The 21,595-nt window shown below is 40.9% G+C and overlaps 1 long non-coding RNA gene across 1 annotated transcript; it reads right to left on the bottom strand.

Annotated features, from left to right (window-relative positions):
• Positions 1-3,785: 3,785 nt before the first annotated feature.
• On the bottom strand, positions 3,786-5,218 carry LOC309488224. The gene is made up of 3 exons (XR_014202065.1): positions 4,602-5,218; positions 4,433-4,507; positions 3,786-4,293 (listed from the first exon to the last, which is right to left on the bottom strand). It is a non-coding gene; the product is annotated as an uncharacterized lncRNA (long non-coding RNA).
• Positions 5,219-21,595: the final 16,377 nt, after the last annotated feature.

Below are 21,595 nucleotides of genomic sequence, written 5' to 3'. Positions count from 1 at the left end.
TGCCGCAGAGCAGCCAATGGGCGCGCGAGCTGTCTCGCCCATGTCTGCATGCTGCTGCAATGCGTTTTACATTATTGCAAAATTAAGGATAATTTTTGGCTTCAATATCTCGAGGAAAAGAGGTTTTCCCCTAGCGTAAGATATCTTACGCAAGTACGAGAGAGACCTCTCGTAAGAGAACCATTGTTTCATGCAGGAAATTCAAGGCCATGGCCATTGAGGCAGAGGTTAGCAGTGCCTCTTTGGTCCATAGAACGTAGTTTACGTAGATTTGCGCATGCGCAGTCAGTTCTCATGCTGTCTTGAATTATCAACATTCCGCGTTTCCACTGTCGGGCCAGGGCCGGGCTAGGGCTAACAGCGAGCCGAGCCGGGCCAGTGGCCTCGGGCCTCAAGCACCGGGCTTGCGTTTCCACTGCCGGGCCATTAGCCCTGCAGCGCTGCCCTAAACCCCGCCCTTAACACGCCTTAACTGGATCAAACGTCATACAACCCCATCCATTTCAGCGGGAATTATGATGTTCATTCAGGCAGGACACTAGCTTGCTAAAATTACAGAACGGGTTACAGCGAATGCAGAGTCGCCAGCAATGGATGGAAACGGTAAATATTTCCGTTTATAGTATAGTTAATTCGTATCTTGTAGTCGATGTGAGCATAACTTCAAATCATATAGCACAGAGTTGTTTTTATGAGCTTTCATTAACTGTCTTTAAAACACAAATATTTTGCTAGCTTATCATATCTTGCTTGCTATATTAATATAATTAGGAGGTAACGTTAATGTTAAACTTTCATTGTATTATTCGTCTGATAATACATCTATTTATACCCATGATTTTGTATATGCATATGTATTTCGCATAATTAGGGAAGTAGCCTAGTGTTTATAGTACCACTTTGTTCATGTTAGTTCACAGTGCGTTAACGGATTTTAACAAATAAAACATTGGAGTGTAAAAATGTGTTAGCAAATATTTATAAATGCTGTAGAAGTGCCTTTCATTTATGTTTATGTACAGATCTGTGACATAATTATGGAATTAATGTTTACACTTCATTCTATTATTTTCCAGATGATGCATCACTACTACACCAATATAATGCGGACCGCTGAGGTGTGGGCCTATCAGCGAACAAGTGACTGGTGAGAGAACACTGCTCAAAGATTTACAGATGAGCAGTGGCTGGGCGACTTCAGAGTTTCCCGAGAAACATTCACATACATTTGTACAACTCTGAAGCCTGCACTACAGCGACAAGATACAACATATCGATTATGCATTCCTCTGGAGAAACGGGTAGCCATTGCATTGTATAAACTAGCATCAACAACAGAGTACAGGACGGTAGCCAACCTGTTTGCTGTCAGTCGGACTTCTGTTTGCCGCTGTGTGCATGACTTTTGTAAGGCTGTTATTGCAATACTTCGGCCCAAGTTCATCAAAACACCAGACCAGGACAAACTATCTGAGATGGCAGATTACTTCGAAGAGAGGTTTGGAATTCCACAGTGCGTGGGTGCTATTGATGGTTCTCACATCCCTATATTAAAACCTCCACAATATCAATCAGATTTCCACAACAGTAAAGGTTGGCACTCCATCATTTTACAAGCAACTGTGGATGGCAAAGGGATGTTCTGGGACCTGAATGTTGGACAGCCAGGGAGAGAACACGACGCTAGTGTCCTCAGAAAGTCACGCCTATGGGCTTGGGCCACAAACAGTAATGTTTTTTCTGGCAGAGTAAAAAACATATGTGGAACTGATGTTGGCTACTTCATTCTTGGTGATTCTGCTTACCCATTACAGAAATGGTTGCTAAAACCATATCCTGATACTGGCAGGCTTACAGAGGGCCAAGAACTTTACAACATGTGAACAAGTCGAGCCCGTTGTGTGGTTGAACATGCGTTTGGGAGGTTGAAAGGAAGGTGGAAGTGTCTCAGTAAGCGAAATGACTGCAATGTAAATGTTGTTGTTGATATGGTGGAGACATGCTGTACACTGCACAACTTGTGTGAACTGTACATGGACAGATTTATACCAGAGTGGTGTGATAGTGATAAAGATGCTGAACGTTCACCTTGCAATGTTGGTGATGAGCGTTCAGATGCAAGAAGTGCTCTGCAACAGTTGTTCATGCAGCACCAATAATTGTAAGTTGTTGTTATATTGTGTTTGTTACAAATAAAATATTTGAAATGAAGATTTGGCGTAACCCTGTTTTGTGACTTGAATACAATTCTTTATCCTAAATGGTACATGGTTACATCAGACATTATTTGATCAAAAAGCAATAGGCCATTTAAGCATACAGAGTGAATAGTGCAATATTTTTTTTTAAATAACATTCAATTAAACAATCTAATTTAAATAAAATCAAAAATACTCAGCGCTACAGGTATGTTTTTATGTATTTATTGCAGTTGTAAGTATTTGTCTGTTCAAATGTTTTTAGATATGGTCACTTCTGTTAATGGTACTTTTAAATGTGAAACTGCTTACACTGTTTACAGTATTACAGAATACAAAAGGTGCCCATCAGACAGCCGTTTAAATAATGTGCCCATCAATAAGCATAGCAGTCTATACCAATACCTGCCTTAATGGCTTATCTGAGTCACAAAGTCTTTATATTTTAGTTTATTATCTACTGTAAAAACTTTTACAATACATTTACATTTAGTCATTTAGCAGACGCCTTTCTCCAAAGCGACTTACAAATTAGGACAAAATTCAGCGAGTCATCATAAAGAGGCAAAAGCAACAACAACGCAAGAAGTGCTCAAAGTACGAAGGTCAGGTATTATTCAGAGTAGCATAAGCCTGATAAGTGATGTTACAAAGGGAAAGGAAAACGAATTTCCAAATGTTACAAAGGGAAAGGAAAACAAATTTCCAAATGTTACAAAGGGAAAGGAATTTTTTTTTTTTTTTTTTTTTTTTCTCTATAAGGTTAAGTGCTCACGGAAGAGATTGGTTTTCAGCTGTCTTTTGAATGTTGTCAGGGATTCTGCATTCCGGATGAGGGTGGGGAGAGCGTTCCACCAGCATGGAACTGTGAATGAGAATGTTCTGGAAAGTGATTTTGTGGCTTTCTGTGATGGAACCACGAGACGTCGCTCGTTGACCGATCATAGGTGTCTGGTAGGGATGTAGACTCGTAGGAGTGAGTGAAAGTAGGAGGGAGCTGAGCCTGTGATAGTTCTGTAAGCAAGCGTCAGTGCCTTGAACTTGATGCGAGCAGCGAGAGGTAGCCAGTGCAGAGAGATGAACAGAGGAGTGACGTGGGCCCTCTTGGGCTCGTTGAAGACAAGACGAGCTGCAGCATTCTGGATCATCTGTAGGGGTTTGGTTGCACATGCTGGAAGTCCAGCCAGAAGAGCATTGCAGTAGTCAAGCCTAGAGATGACCAGGGCCTGGACGATGAGTTGTGTTGCATGCTCAGTTAGGAAAGGCCTGATTTTCCTGATGTTGTGCAGTGCAAACCTGCATGATCGAGCTGTCTTTGAAATGTGATCTGTGAAGGTCAGCTGGTCATCAAACGTTACTCCAAGAGAAAACAATAGGTTTTCATAAGACATTTTTTTTTTGCTAACATATATGCAGTGTGAACTAACATGAACCAACAATGTATTACTGATAAATAATGTATTTAAGTAACATTCATTTTACAAATATGCCTTATAATATGTGTATAATATTTTACTATAATAATGTGTATTTTGCTTTTGATAATGTGCCCCTTAATAAGCATGATTTCCATTTGCCTCAGTTATAATAGCACAGCTATTACTTTATTTATATATTAAGTTCAAATCAGAGTGCAAAAATACAAAGGTGCTTATAAAATGTGCATATAAATGTGCATACACACACATACAAATGAAACAAAACAGGTGCTTTTGAGAAGTACTATTACAAATGTGCACACAAACGAAATGGCAGGTGATTTTAAGTAGCCGCCTACTATTTACACAAAAAAACTTTTAAGGCATTAAGGCAAACAGAAAGATAGATGTTTTGTCCATCTACTTCCGTTGGAGAAGGGCTGCGGTCAAATTACTGAAGACTGATGCAAAAGACTCAGATTCTTTCTGTCTTTGTGACATCTCCTCCCGTCTGAGTTGTGCATCATAGTCCAATTCCTCTCGTCTCATCATCATTTCTTTCTTCATTTCTTCTCTTCTCAGCTCCCGCTCTTCTTCCATCTGTTGCTGTGTAATGTCCCGCATACACTGCAAAAACTCCCTTGATGCCAAATTTGCAGCTTTGCGTTTGCGACTCTCTGTAAAAGCAGACACAAAAATAAGCAGGATATTTGGGATGACTTCTGATAGATTATAGATTGTGGTATAGCACATACAGTATACCAAACTGTAAAGTTTGTTACATATATTTAGCAGGTACATTAAACGCAAAAATACCTGGTCTAGTCCTTTGTGGAATGTGATGTGATCCTCCTCTTATTATGGTTAGATCTTCAGGGCCGTCATGTCTCTCTGTAATAAACATATTTAGAATAATTACATACTGACAAGAAACTAACAAAATGTTTAATACTTCTGTGGTGTATTTTGTATATTTTTTGCATACCGGGTGTCGACGTTAGCAGTGGAAGTGTAGTAGACGGTCCCTGCTCCACTTCTGAGTCAAATAAAGCACTCTGGGATGACGATTCTAGCACACAAAACATAAACACGCATATGAACCACTTATGCAATATTTTATTTGTTTTCTTAGGAAGTTAGAAAACTTAGATTTTAAGAAGATAGCATGTATTAACTCACTGTCCGCGGCTGCCATAGTGTCCCGACTTGTCTCTGCACTAACAGAGGGACGGTGACCCAGCACACCGTCCATCAAGTCGAACCATGGAAAGTTCCTTCTCTGGGCACCGCTTTGTCCATTGTGCGTTTTAATCGCCTTGTACTGCGCCCGCAACTTTTTTATTTTTCACGAACTTGAAGCGTTGTTCGCTGAATGCTTAGCTTAGCAAGTTCAGCAACGATGTATTTTATAACGTCCTCGTTTCTGCACACGCCGTCAAATTGACGTTGTACCCTTTCTTCTGCCCAAATGCTCAGAAGAGCTTTGGTATCTTCGACAGACCAGTACAGGCGATTCTCCATTTCGAGCAGCGTTTAATTTTCGCGATATAAAAAAGTGAAATGTGCATCTTGCCGCAGACCATAACTTTTCCCTAACGGTCCCTAACACCGATAAACTCCGCCTTTTACCTTGACCACGCCTCTAGCCCGAGCTGGCCCAAGGTATTCGATGGGCCAGAAATCCTGGCCGTTGGCCCCGAGTAAGCCCCGATCAAGCCCCGGAAGTGACAGTGGAAACGCGAGTGGCCCTGGCACGCACTAGCACGGCCCGGCCCTGGCCCGACAGTGGAAACGCGGCTATTGAGGCAGAGACCGAGCTTGCTTCATGTCACGTGATCCACTCACTCTCACTCAATCCGCGCTTCCCGATACTTAGCATCTAGCGGCGCCTAGCGTTGGCTGTCAACAGGCCCGGGGTGGGTAATCGGGAGAATCGGGAGAATTCCCGGTGGGCCGCTTCACTTTTGGGCCGGTCGAGGATTCATTTATTTTTTCACATTTGTCACGTTAGTTACATTAGGCTACACACGTTCTGCATTCTGACAGCGCAGCGCACAGCCTCTGCATGGGTTGTACCATGTGAGGGAGTTCTCCCCTCCCCTCCCCTCCTATAGAGTTGGTTGGGTCCATAGCCCGTCTTTTCCAAAACGTTTTCTCAGGTAGGCTACCGCGGCACCGCCGGCGCCTACCGATAGCTGGGCCGGCCCTACCGTAACGGTACGAGTCAGGGAGGATGGATGGGAGGAAGAGGCCAGGAGGTATGGAAGCTTGTTTCTGCCACAGAATAAAACATTTTAAAAGATAATTGCGACTTTTTATCTCACAATTGCAAGATATAAAGTCAGAATTGCGTGAAATAAAGTCAGAATTGCGAGATATAAAGTCAGAATTGCGAGATATAAAGTCAGAATTGCGTGAAATAAAGTCTCAATTGCATGTTATAAAGTCAGAATTGCAAGCCTACCCATGACAAGATTTCACCGCACGTTACTGTTCGGTGGAATGGCTCATCTCCAAATCTCCTCATAGACACATTGATCATCTGCTTAGGCCATCACTGATCTGTGGGAAGGCACAGCACAAAAAACAACAACACAGAAACAACAACTACTATGGCTATTATTATTCCCACTTTAGTAAGCCATTCACCCCATGATTCCCAGTTTTAGTTAATTGTTGAGTTAAGCAAACACTCAACTTTCCCTCCTTTTTTCTTTTTCTATAATCCTTACTGCTGGACTGATGTCTGTTAAAAGAAACAGATAGTGTTAGCCTAACAGAATACAGAGAACTGCTGTTGGACCAGTGAATAATAAAAATGCAATTAATATGGCCAATCAATAACATTTAAAGCAGTCTCTGTAGTGATCACTGAAAATGTATCACATCTTGGGAAAGGATGAAGTCCTTCTGCTTGGATCAGCGATCAGTTCATCTTGTTGGGCTGAACTCCCTCCTCATCCAATGCATTTGGTCTGATGGCTTTCAAGGGCCTGGCGTCATGATGTGACAAAGTGGTTTGACTCTGGATGCTCTCGTCTCTCTGCCTCTCCTCATTCTGGCTTTTGATTGAGCATCAAGCATCTTTCTTCTTTGCAGAATGCAGAAAATAGCAGAGTTTCAGTATGTCTTGGTTACCTTATTTTCCCTCCCCTGATCTCAAGAGGCACACTAGCGACTGATGCTAAAGGCTGCGGTCTATAGCCTCATTGTTAGAGAGCCCACCTCCCACGCCTGAGACCACGGTTTGAGTCCCGCCTGGAGTGGGTCGAGTAGAACCGAGTACTACCACAATCCAAAAATCTAACTCCCGGTTTCACAGACAAGGCTTAAGCTAGTCCCAGACTGTTTTACTGTTTTAACTGAAAGCAACTTGCACTGACACATCTTAAAATATGCCAGTGCCATGTCTCAGGATGCACATCAGTAATTTTTGCAATCAGTCTGTTAACAAAATGCTAAATGTTTAACATTTGTTAATGTAGGGTAGGCAATAGGGGTTATGCGCAACATTCTTCCAGGTTCTACAAAACAGGTTTAACTACTTCCGGCCGTCAGCTACTGAGGTAAACACAGCGTAGTAATGGCGACCTTCTATAGCCGGTGTTTACAGGAGCTACCCCTAATATCTATTTCCGATGTGCACCGTATTGCCAAACGGACATCCAGAGCCCCGAGTACTCTGTTAGACAAGGGATTTAAGTTTTACACCTCCTCATTTATTCATAATTATGAAGGTATGTAGTATATGTAAGCTTATGCTAATGGCACCCGATATAGCCTTAGCTAACTATCAATAAACAGTTAGTTAGTTTAGACTTGTATGCTATCAGTAGTTTAGCCTTTTATTTTTGCTCGCAGACGATTAAAACAATCAAATGAAGACTGCATTTTAATGATGGGGTTATAGTACCAACAGTATAATTACTACGATGTCCTGTGTGTTTATGCTGGTCAACCTTCAATTATGTATTATTGACCCACGGCGCCCCTTCCCGTTTCCGTCCGAGGTCTCGGTGTGGCCTGGTGTGGCCTCTCCCTCGCCGTCCGGCGGGCTCCCTCGGGGGGCCGGGTCCACGGTCTCACCGGCGCCGAGGCGGGCTCTCCGGGGACCGGGGGAATCTGACTGTTTTATTAAAACAAAGCATTGCGAAGGCGGGTGTTGACGCAATGTGATTTCTGCCCAGTGCTCTGAATGTCAAAGTTACTTAATTTTCCCCGACACAGAGCAGATCGACACACAACAAATACTGCTGTTCGGATGTTCCCGTTTCTGATATTTCAACATTTGTGACATTTTAATTAAAACAAATACACTAAAGTTTAATCAGAAATAAGAATTTTATTATAATAAGCGAAAAGGAACAGTTACCTCAGAGATCACCTACCGCTGCAGATGTGTACGGAAGTGAAAAGCGGAAATGCTTTGACCTGTTTTCCAGTTCGAAACGCTGGGCGCTCCGCATAACCCCTATTGGCCTACTTTAAATTCTGACTTGATAAGCAGATTTCACCATTCCTAACTCTGTATTTGTTTTTCCATTCCTCTTATTAACTCAGCTATTTTTTTAATACAAATTTTCCTGTCAATTGGATAATGAGAGAACTGTCTGTGGCTTCCCACTTGTTTCATCATTTGTCCTAAAGTTTTTTAGAGGAATCCTACTTGCATACAAAGTGACATGTGGAATTGAATTTGGAATTTGAAACCATTTTCAAAGAAATGTCCTCCTTCAACCTGCATTGCTGCCCCATGTGGGCCTATTATTACATATTATGGAATTAACAGGACTTTCTGCCCCTTTTGGGTCATTTAGCCTTTTCTTTTCGAGTTCTGGATCCCTACCTAAATCATATATAATCAGGGGTGCATATAACTGTTGCGCATCTGAGCGCATCAGACAGCGCTCAAACACAATTGATTCCTCTTTCACGTTTATTTGCGCTTGAATGGACACATAGACCCAAAATTATGTAAAAATACCCATCTTGGCAAGAATTCTCTCGGTTATGTCATAAGTGAACAGTTGAGAAAGAAACCGGGTGCGTGTCAGTATATTGGTTCCATGCATTCAGTCTTTTAGATTAGATTAGATTAGATTCAACTTTATTGTCATTACACAAGTACAGGTACAAGGCAACGAAATGCAGTTTAGGTCTAACCAGAAGTGCAATAGCAGCAAGTGCAGGATATACAGTGGTTCCATAAGTGCAGAACATGGATATGTACTGAATAAATATAGAGTTGAATACTATTATAAACAAAAATTTACAGATAGATTTGTCCTATGAATATAATATACAGATAACTATTACTGTGAACAGAATTTACAGCTAGATATGTACTGAATATAATATACAGATGTATATACAGATGGCTAATATACAGATGGCTATTACTATAAACAGTATTTTTACAGATAGATATGTACTGAATATATATACAGATGGGTGTTACTATAAACAGAATGTGAGCATAATATACAGATGGCTATTACTATAAACAGAATTTTACAGATAGATATGTACTATGAATATATATATACAGATGGGTGTTACTATAAACAGAATGTGAGCATAATATACAGATGGCTATTACTATAAACAGAATTTTACAAATAGATATATGTATAAGTTAGGCTAAAATGAGCAGTATAACAATGGATTTAAAGTAGTGCAAATAAAGTTTGGACAGAAGCTATCCGAGTGAAAGTGCAGTGGAAGTAATTGCATATTACAGTTAAAGTACGGTATTGCAAATGTATATGTAAACAGTCGGTACTGTAAATAAACAGTCGGCAGTGCAAATTGAGCATATTCCAGTCAAGGTAGTAGTGCAAGATGCATATGTAAACAGTTGTTTCTGTAATAACAGTCAGCAGTGCAAATGAACATTATAGTGACAACAGCCTAATATTCCTTCTGTTGTCTGTCATTAATATTAATAAAATAAAAAAATCATCATAATCATCTACCATGTTCGAGAGAAAAGATGATAGTGAGGAGAGCAAGAGAGTCAGGAGGAAAGTGAAGTGACAAAAAGTGGTTATAGGATAAGTGTGCTGCGTAAAGTGTGAGTACCAAGCAGCAACTCCAGGTGCTCCCTTGAGAACCAGACCAAAAAAAACATTTTTTTTTTTACAACTGACAACCACACATTAGCTCAACAAATGACCTCAAAACAACCATCCGCATGCAAAAAGACACATTGAACCATTCACAGCCCAAGGTCCTCATTCAAAACAAAAACCTATATTCACCGAACATATCCAGCTGTGCTCAGTCAATCCATCAACTCGAAGTGAAAAATCTGTGCTTTGCCGAACAAGTCCCAAATACAAATTAAAGCTGCAAGCAGCATTTATCGGGGTTCAAGCAGTTAAGGCCTTTAAGCACAAAATCATCAAAAGTTATTACGTTTTATTTAGCAAGCATGTAACCACTGATATAATAAATGGAAAAGACCATTTACAGCCAATACAGGCAATGTACCATAGGAAATATATGGTTTTAAAGCTTTTTAACAGTTATAGCGCCACCTATGGTCCAATCTCCATAAAATGTTGCACGCCTATTAATGATGTTATGTCACATATGCTCACCAATTTTTGTGAAGTTCTGAGTTTTCATTTAGGATTTATAGGCTTTTGAGTGTATTTTGCCACGCCCATTTTTATAAGTGACCCTATTACAGCCATCCAAATGCAAAAGTTCAAAAGTTTTTCGATAATTATTGATCTAGAGAGTCCAGAGAATTGTCCTAGACTGGTTTGGGTCCAATCGGGTGAAAAACCAGGGACTTGTTCCCAAAAGTAGGTTTTGGATAAAGTTCGACAGCAGAAAATTTTCCCTGCCTAAATCGAAATTGGAGATACGCATTTTGTCTGCCTCGAGCCAGGGATCACCGTGGTGTAAGACACTTGACTAGGACAAACGGTCTAAGAGTTATGGGCGAGCTTGTACTTTTGGTTGCTGTAGCGCCACCTATGGGCCAATCGGGGTCATACTCTGATAGGTTCTCCCCAAATTGAGGCCTACCATCTGGCCAGGTTTCAAGTCTCTAGGCCTTACGGTTTGGCCTGCATGATCAGTTTTACAAATCCTTACAATCACAATAGGGTTTCAGCATTTCATGCTTGAACCCCTAAAAACGGTATACGCATGCACAAAATGAGCCCGAATTCAAATTCAGATGTGCAGGAGAGCAAGCAGAGCTGAACCAGCTGGTGCCGAAGACCGAAACAAACATTCCCAAGAGAACACAGACACCCATTGCCACAAGTTCAGAGACACCACTGTGAGCACTGAGCACTAACAACCACTCTCCAAAGTCCTGCCCCAGGACCCAGTGCAAAGTTCAAGTGCATTCTGTAGAATGGTGAGTTTCCATAAGACTGCCGAACACAGCGCCGCCAGACGACAGCCGGTATGCATCCATCCATGCACATACCACAAAACAAACGACAAAGCGAAATCATCGACTGACACAAGTCGCATCCGTCACGTTATGTTCCTTTTTAGTTCTGTTCATTGACACTAGTTTGTTTTCTTTAGTCACGTGTTCCTTTGTATAGTTTCCCGCCACTCATCAGTTACTATGGACACTAACACTAATCATCACAGCTGTTTGTCATTGTCTCATCACCTCTGTTACGAAACTACACAGAGACTTGAAAGGTTGGAGATCCAAACGCAGCTTTTATTGAGTAATCCATAGTCAAAATCCAAATACAGGCAAAGGGTCAAGCACAGGAAGGTAGTCCAAACAAACAAACAAACAAACAAACAAATGATTATGGGGGAAATAGTCTGATGAAATGCTATGAACACTAGTCTGAGTGCCCCCTGGTGGCTCTCAAGTGTACTCCCGCTGGTGATCGTGAAAACCACATATATTTAAGTTCCTCCTTTCCATTCAGTTTTTTTTCCGTTTATTGTTCGTGTTTACACGCTGTTTCATATATTGGCTGTTTACTCTGAGAATTATATTAAATCTTCCGTTATTTAATCATCATCTTCATCTTCCTTGAACTAAGCGTTACATCATCCTTGTTATACCTTGATATATAACTCATTCTCTGTCATTTGCCAGATGCAATGCAGGGGAACTTTGTCATTAATGTTAATTTTTGTTTGCAGGTTTTTAACCTATGCAGTGCTGCTTTTCTTCACCACATCAAGACACCCTGTTATGTAGTAGACCTCTGAATATATTCAGTGTTTTTCCTTATTTAAAATAAGGTATTTTCACCAAATATCCTGTGTGATGGAATAGATCTGTCAACAAAGTGATGTGATAAAATGTAAACCTTGTTATCTGTGTTCTGTATTTTGCTGAATGTGTTTGTTTTTCATAAATTTTTCTTTTGGGACAGTGAAAAAAAAAAAAATTGCTACTACAGTTTAAAATTGGACCAACAACACAGTTTGGTAAAAGCGTTTTTTTTTTTGTTCTGGGGGGGATTTTCTAATCTCTTTTACATCCCCCTTACCTTAGTTTTTCTTTTTACATTTTTTTAATTCGTTTTTTTCATGCCACAGAATCCTTAAGCAGTCACAGAAATATTTGTTCAACACACTTAATTGCACACACAACACAACACAACACAGCAAGCGCAATTAGTACTTTAGATAAATGGTTAATACAACACATTTAACACCCAACACTAAGACAACTAATGTCACACACACAGCACCCAACATTAATACACTCAATATTACACACTTTTTCAACATTAAACAAACACTGGACAAACTCAGCCCATAGACTAACAGATCAACTTCTCAGCTCATGAGCACCTGCAGTGAAAGACCTGCAGACCTGCACCTTTCCTGTGCGGGACATGCCATGAGAACACAATTATCACCAAGGGGTTTCTCACTTCTGTGTCCGTTCCCACACTGGAAGTAATATTCGCAGGTTTTTTTTTTTTTTTTACACCTACGTTTTTTTTTTTTTACCTCTCTCTGCTGGTGTTTTCACACATGTGGGTCAGTGTTACCCACTCTCGCGAGACAAAGAAGCAACCGCAGCTTCAAAAACAAGCCCAATATTATTATATTATTTAGTATCATCAATATTATTTATTAGCAATAAATGAGCGTGCAACATATTAAACCACTCGTGACATGTTGTTAAAAAAATCATCAAATTGCAACAAAGCTGGAGGTCACGCACTATCCTCCAGTCACCTATGAGCAGAACAGGTTTGGAGATGGAAAAGGAGAAAAAGTGATGTGAAGGCAAATTATGGTAACACACAGTCAGAATTTGTCCAAGTTAGTGCACACATATTTGGAGCACTAAGTCGTGAACATACACACTGCAAAACGTGAAAAAGACAAGAACTAAGGGAGAGCTGTAATATTGCCCCACACACACACACACACACACACACACACACACACACACACACACACACACACACACACACACACACACACACACATATATATATATATATATATATATATATATATATATATATATATATATATATATATATATATATATATAAAAGGGACCACATTACTCCAGTATTATCCTCTCTTCATTGGCTGCCGGTTCAGTACAGGATCGATTATAAGATTTTATTAATGTTTTTTAAAGCACTGCATAAGTCAAGTCAAGTCAAGTATATTTGTATAGCGCTTTTCACAATACAGATTGTATCAAAGCAGCTTCACAGTATTAAATTAAAATAATACAACAAGGTTTGTTTCAAGTGGAATTTATTGATTGATAAAATTAAATTAAATATCCCCAAAATATCCCCAACTGAGCAAGCCAAAGGCAACAGTGGCAAGGAACCGAAAAACTCCATCAGGTGACCTAATGGAGAAAAAAAAACCTTGGGAGAACCCAGGCTCAGTCGGGGGCCAGTTCTCCTCTGGCATTTATGAGCTAGAGGCCGATTGTAGTTTGAACTGTAAGATTAAAAAATATTTTATGAATGTTATATGAATGCCTGGCTGAAGAGATGCGACTTTAATCTAGTTTTATAACATGTTCCCAAATTACATTGCTGACCTTTTAGGATCTTATCAGGTAGGACATTAAGATCAACAAACCAATTTTTGCTGGCTGTCCCTTATTCTAATAAGAAGTCAAAGGGTGGATGTACTCAGTTTACAGATATTTATTACTTTTATAGAAGAATAAGCCACACTTCCATGATTACACTTAGCACAACGCTGTAACAATTAACTGTTGTAGCTCTACGATGGAGGACGATCTTCAGCAGTTTCTAAGGTCACAGATGAGGACATCATCCACATGAAAAGGGATAAAGTGGGTAATGTTTCATTGAAGGTCTATGGACCTATGTTTAGCTAATATGTAAATGATAGCTATTTTTAATGATGCAACCAAAAGTGTTGACATGTAAACATTTAATATTATCGTTTAAAACAATAGCCACATTTGTACACAAATGCTATGTTTGAATTATTATTGCTAGCCAGGAGGCTGTCAGAATATCACCACAGACTAATTCATCTAATTTTTGTTGTTGAATCAGAATTGATGTACAGTACCTTCACTGGTTCACTAGTAATAATAGGATCATATAGGTGTAAGAGATCCACTGAGGCGAGTTAAAGTGAGAACCCGAGTGCAGCTTTGTTTAAATAAATCCAGAATGAACAAAACTAAACTAAACTTGACGACAAACATAACATAACGCAACCAGTTATGTTACGGTCTTGGGAGAGGGACGGAGGGCCATCTATTTAAGGGAAAATGGCAGAGCAGTCTCAAGGAATCTGTATCCAGAAAACTTGGGAACTATGAAGTACTGGCTGTAGAACCCGGCCTCTCTCTCCTGAGGAGGAATATATTCTATGGCCTCCTTCTCGAAGAGGGATTGAATTTCTAGCTCCATTACCCGACCCTGCTCGGGCTTGAATATGGTCCACACCACCCCACTGAATTTTGGCAGACTGTACTCGAATTGAATTCTGTAACCCTTTTCCACTGTATGCAGGACCCTTTCAAGATTCCTTCAAGCTTCCACATACTCTACTAGGGGGATCAGTCTCTCGAGACTGACCTCTGGTGTAATGTGTGTAACAGGTTCGGTGCCCTGAAGCGGCTGGCCGGCTGGAGAAAACAGAATTAATGTTTCCACAGGCCTCATCTACGGGAGCTAATGTGACAGGGCCGCAATGACTTCAGGCGGACACTGCGATTTGTGTTCGCTGGAAACCAATGCGTTCCGAGATGACGAGGCGGCAGAAAGCAAACATGGATTTCCTAGGGCTTTTTATTGTCGCTCCACCACAGGGTGGACTGCCCTTCGGGGCCTGCGCATAGCGTAAGGACTTCTTCCCTAAGCCGTCCTCGCCTATATGACAGTCTGCAGATCTGACTTCGGCTAAGAGGGCTTCAGGTGAGAGTGTTGTTTAGACCCCCAAGCTTTCTGAGAGGGGCTCGAGAGGCAACACGCTCCTTCTGCTGCTGCAGGTGTCAGGAGCTCGCAGCTGATGTGTGGGGCTGCTCCCTGGCAGCAGTCCCACGAAATCTAGAGCAACTGCGTGGGATAAACCAACGCTATCTCACGACCAATTCCCACAAATTCGTACGAGCGAGTAAAAGGTGGCTAATTCGAACGATTTGTCTAAACCCACTTGATGGGTAGGTTTAGGGGCGGGGTCGCTTCACCTCCTGAAACCTCTCGACGTCAGTATTTACGGCGTCGCCAAAGAGGCTAGAAGGCGAAAGCAGGGCATCAATAAGGAAAGCCCTGTCCTTCTTACTGATGCCCGACAAGTTTAGCCACAAGTGCGTTTCCATAGCCACTAATACTGCCATGGAGTGGCCAATGGCACGGGCCGTCTTCTCCCGGAGAGACAAGACCTGACGTCAGGTTATAGGATAAGTGTGCCGTGTAAAGTGTGAGTACCAAGCAGCAACTCCAGGTGCTCCCTTGAGGACCAGACCAAAAAATGATGTGCATCCCTGCATATAATTATGCAACACTGTAAAATATTGACAACAAAATTTGACAACTGAGAAGACAACCACACATTAGCTCAACAAATGACCTCAAAACAACCATCCGCATGCAAAAAGACGCATTGAACCATTCACAGCCCGAGGTCCTCATTCAAAACAAAACCCTATATTCAACGAACATACCCAACTGTGCTCAGTCAATCCATCAACTCGAAGTGAAAAATCTGTGCTTTGCCGAACAAGTCCCAAATACAAAAAACGGTATACGCATGCACAAAATGAGCCTGAATTCAAATTCGGATGTGCAGGAGAGCAAGCTGAGCCGAACCAGCTGGTGCCGAAGACCAAAAGAAACATTCCCAAGAGAACACAGACACCCATTGCCACAAGTTCAGAGACACCACTGTGAGCACTGAGCACTAACAACCACTCTCCAAAGTCCTGCCCCAGGACCCAGTGCAAAGTTCAAATGCATTCTGTAGAATGGTGAGTTCATGTACTGGCTTCACAATCGTGTTTATCCAGCCACCACCACACAACCATCATTTAAAATAAGGTATTTTCACCAAATATGCTGTGTTGGAATAGATCTGTCAACAAAGTGACGTGATAAAATGTCAACCTTGTTATCTGTGTTCTGTATTTTGCTGAATGTGTTTGTTTTTCATAAATTTTTCTTTTGGGACAGTGACAAAAAAAAAATTGCTACTACAATTTAAAATTGGACCAACAACACGGTTTGGTAAAAGCATGTTTTTTGTTCTGGGGGGGATTTTTCTAATCTCTTTTACATCCCCCTTACCTTAGTTTTTCTTTTTAAATTTTTTTTAATAGTTTTTTCATGCCACATAATCTTTAAGCAGTCACAAAAATATTTGTTCAACACACTTAATTGCACACACAACACAACACAGCAAGCGCAATTAGTACTTTAGATAAATGGTTAATACAACATATTTAACACTCTAAGACAACTAATCTCATACACACAGCACCCAACATTAATACACTCAATATCACACACTTTTTCAACATTTAAACAAACACTGGACAAACTCAGCCCATTGACTAACAGATCAACTAACAGATCAACAGATCAAGGACATGTCGTGAGGCCACAATTACCACATACCAAGGGGTTTGTCACTTCTGTGTCCGTTCCCACACTGGAAGTAATATTCGCAGGTTTTTTTTTTTTTACACCTCTCTGCTGGTGTTTTCACACATGTGAGTCAGTGTTGCCCACTCTCGCGAGACAAAGAAGCAACCGCAGCTTCAAAAACAAGCCCAATATTATTAAATTATTTAGTATCATCAATATTATTTATTAGCAATAAATGAGCCTGCAACATATTAAACCACTCGTGACATTAACCACTCGTTATGTTAAAAAAGTCATCAAATTGCAACAAAGCTGGAGGTCACGCACTATCCTCCAGTCACCTGTGAGCAGAACAGGTTTGGAGATGGAAAAGAAGAAAAGGTGATGTGAAGGCAAATTATGGTAACACACAGTCGGAATTTGTCCAAGTTAGTGCACACATATTAGGAGCACTGAGTCGTGAACATACACACTGCAAAACGTGAAAAAGACAAGCACTAAGGGAGAGCTGTAATATAGCCACATATTTATAAATATATATAAATATATAAATATATATATATATATATATATATATATATATATATATATAAAAGAGACCACATTACTCCAGTATTATCCTCTTTTCATTGGCTGCCGGTTCAGTACAGGATCGATTGTAAGATTTTATTAATGTTTTTTAAAGCCCTGCATAACATGTTCCCAAATTACATTGCTGACCTTTTAGGATCTTATCAGGTAGGACATTAAGATCAACGAACCAGTTTTTGCTGGCTGTCCCTTATTCTAAAAAGAAGCCAAAGGGTGGTGTACACAGTTTAAAGATGTTATTACTTTTATAGAAGAATAAGCCACACTTCCATGATTACACTTAGCACAACGCTGTAACAATTAACTGTTGTAGCTCTACGATGGAGGACGATCTTCAGCAGTTTCTAAGGTCACAGATGAGGACATCATCCACATGAAAAGGGATAAAGTGGGTAATGTTTCATTGAGGGTCTATGGACCTATGTTTAGCTAATATGTAAATGATAGCTATTTTTAATGATGCAACCAAAAGTGTTGACATGTAAACATTTAATATTATCGTTTAAAACAATAGCCACATTTGTACACAAATGCTATGTTTGAATTATTATTGCTAGCCAGGAGGCTGTCAGAATATCACCACAGACTAATTCATCTAATTTTTGTTGTTGAATCAGAATTGATGTACAGTACCTTCACTGGTTCACTAGTAATAATAGGATCATATAGGTGTAAGAGATCCACTGAGGCGAGTTAAAGTGAGAACCCGAGTGCAGCTTTGTTTAAATAAATCCAGAATGTAAACAAAACAAAACTAAACTTGACGACAAACATAACAGAACGCAACCTGTTATTTTGGGGCAGGGACGGAGGGCCATCTATTTAAGGGAAAATGGCAGAGCAGTCTCAAGGAATCTGTATCCAGAAAACTTGGGAACTATGAAGTACTGGCTGTAGAACCCGGCCTCTCTCTCCTGAGGAGGAATATATTCTATGGCCTCCTTCTCGAAGAGGGATTGAATTTCTAGCTCCATTACCCGACCCTGCTCGGGCTTGAATATGGTCCACACCACCCCACTGAATTTTGGCAGACTGTACTCGAATTGAATTCTGTAACCCTTTTCCACTGTACGCAGGACCCTTTCAAGATTCCTTCAAGCTTCCACATACTCTACTAGGGGGATCAGTCTCTCGAGACTGACCTCTGGTGTAATGTGTGTAACAGGTTCGGTGCCTTGAAGCGGCTGGCCGGCTGGAGAAAACAGAATTAATGTTTCCACAGGCCTCATCTACGGGAGCTAATGTGACAGGGGCGCAATGACTTCAGGCGGACACTGCGATTTGCGTTCGCTGGAAACCAATGCGTCCCGAGGCGTACGAGGCGGCAGGAAGCAAACATGGATTTCCTAGGGCTTTTTATTGTCGCTCCACCACAGGGTTGACCGCCCTCCGAGGCCTGCGCATAGCGTAAGGACTTCTTCCCTAAGCCGTCCTCGCCTATATGACAGTCTGCAGATCTGACTTTGGCTAAGAGGGCTTCAGGTGAGAGTGTTGTTTAGACCCCCAAGCTTTCTGAGAGGGGCTCGAGAGGCAACACGCTCCTTCTGCTGCTGCAGGTGTCAGGAGCTCGCAGCTGATGTGTGGGGCTTCTCCCAGGCAACAGTCCCACGAGATCTAGAGCAATTGCGTGGGATAAACCAACGCTATCTCACGACTAATTCGCACAAATTCGTACGAGCGAGTAAAAGGTGGCTAATTCGAACGATTTGTCTAAACCCACTTGATGGATAGGTTTAGGGGCGGGGTCGCTTCACCTCCTGAAACCTCTCGACGTCAGTATTTACGGCGTCGCCAAAGAGGCCAGAAGGCGAAAGCAGGGTTGTACTGGCACCGGAGTCGTCGTTCAGATTTACTGAATAAATGTGTAAAACTGTAACACAATATAAAAACAAAAAGAATACATAAATAAACTGTAACATGGTAAATGTCGAGTCCAACAATGTACAACAGGAGAAAATAATACAAAGTGTCTACTAATACTGCCATGGAGTGGCCAATGGCGCGGGCCGTCTTCTCCCGGAGAGACAAGTCTGCAGCTCGATGAATTTCTTTAATATTGTCGAGCCCAACCTCCCCGTTGTCATCTAAAGCTTTAGGGAGGTCGGCCTGCTACACCTGCATGATGTCTATCATATGAAAGCACGCACCAGCCCGACCCGCCACTGTTGTACGACATGGTTTGGTGGGCAGCGTCTGAGCCTTGAGGGATGACGGAGCGTCAGGTGAGAGATATGATCTCTAAAGTATTTTTCAATCTGCGGTATCACCCCATAGCCGCTCTCTTTTGAGCCCAAGATGGAGGAATAATTATGGACTGTATGGCTTGACAATCTGGTCGAGAATGGCCTTTTCTACAATCTTAACACCTCAGTGTGGAGATCGGGAAAGAAAGGCAGACTCCGAGTCCCATCCCTTCGCTCCACCAGACTTCTCCTTCCCTTCGGCTTCCCCATCATCCTCGCTCGCTCCATCGTCAGCCCGGTCAGCCGAGTCCCCGTCTCCATCTCCGTCCCACAAGCCAGCAGCTTCACCTTCCAGGCCATGAAAGTCGCCCTGGTCCGTCGACCCTTTCTGCTCCGCCGGTTCCTCCACGCACCCTGGTTCCTCCTCCGTTCGATCGGTCCCCAGGTTCCTCCCACCACTGCAGTCAAAGCTCCACCCTGGTTCCTCCCACCATCGGCTCCACCATGGTGTTTATTTCCTCTTGGTCCCTGTCCATCACCAGCTCCTCGCCCACTTCCAGAACCCCCTGCCTACCTCCCTCCCTGCAAAAAAAGTGTTTTTAAAAATTGTATTTTAATAAAAATGTATTTTGATAATTCATTGCACGCCTCTTTAATCCAACTAAACCAAACACTTGTGAATTTCACTTTCACTAAAGTTTGTTAACTTTCTTTGGTGATGTCTTAAAATGAACACTTTGGGTCTGGCTGACAGTAGATCTTGAAATTTGTCCGAACTTGGTATTCAAGTTTCAATTTGTTGATTATTCATTTGCAACAAAAACCTGGCTTGGTTAAAATGTTGGTGTCATGCCAACAAAATCCATACTAACTATATACTCATCTTTCTTTAAAGTTGGAATTGACAGCTAAGGTTGGGGTTTGAGAGATCTCTAGTGTTTATTCCAACCATAATGGAATGTCTGCCCAATGATGGAGTTTGATGTAAAGACAACATTAGGTTTTGATATCAAATCAATATTAGCTTTTGACGTCTGTCCAGTGTTGGAGCTTGACATCAAACAAACTTCGGCATTAGACGTCAACCCGATTTAAATTTTCAACCAATATTTTACGTCTGTCCAACATCTTCCTGAAGTTACACCTTTTATTTTGGGTTAGTTCAATAATTCTTTGTCAGAATTCTCTTTTTTTTTTTTTTACATGATTTCAAAGTAATGAAATAAAGTTTTTTTTTAAGTGACCCCATTCAGTGGCCTCAAAGTGTTTTTATTTGTCTCCAATTCCTTTCTTCATTTGTACTTACATATTTTTGCATATTACTGAACAATTTTAGTGCTTTCTATCTAGCTATAGTACCTGCCAGCAATAGCTTATATTAACTGCTAAATTACTTTTGAGTGCCACTTGCAGCGATAATATATTATCAATACACTAAAACATTTGATTTCTGATTTCTACACTGAACATTTAAATTTTCTTAATATTTTTTTCATCCTAATCTTAATCATTCATGCTGAAGAGCCTCTGTCTTGTGGGAAATTTTGATGTTTTCATTGTGCAGAAGAGTGAAGCTTGTGGTTTTAGTGGATGGTTTTACTAACGTCACGATGCTTTACAAAATGACTAATCGCTCTGCTGATACCTGAGAAATGATGAGTGTCTTCTTAAGTCTTCATCCCATTACATGAAGGTAAATATATTGTTGCTAGCTATCTGATAAATGAAAAAGATTAATTTGACTAGTAAATCATTTAGAAGATTAACTTTTTGGTATCACAAATCTGAAAATTTGAATCAGAAAAACAAACAGGTTTGTTTGAGCTGATTTGTATCTCTTTGATTGATCATAAAGTAGCAGAAAGTTTTGGAAATGCAACTTGAAAATAAGCTGAACTGAAAAAAGTACTGTTTTTTTTAACCATAATTATTAACCATTACTACTATTACAACCATTATTACACGATCTGAGCAGATCAGGTGGGAAAAAAATGACCTTCATCTCAGACAGACAGGAACTCTGGTTTGTAGTGTGAAACCACATTGACCAGTAATAAACAGATGACCTATTTAAATGACCCTGATGAATCACATAAAGGCATCTTCTCCATCTCTTAGTTTGAGGAGTCGTTGTCGTCCGGCTGTGA

The sequence above is a fragment of the Leuciscus leuciscus genome, assembly GCF_965113295.1.
Source record: "Leuciscus leuciscus genome assembly, chromosome: 23".
NCBI classification, from domain to species: Eukaryota; Metazoa; Chordata; class Actinopteri; order Cypriniformes; family Leuciscidae; genus Leuciscus; species Leuciscus leuciscus.
The sequence above is the reverse complement of the archived record's forward strand: the minus strand, read 5'-3'. Positions and strand labels throughout refer to the sequence as shown.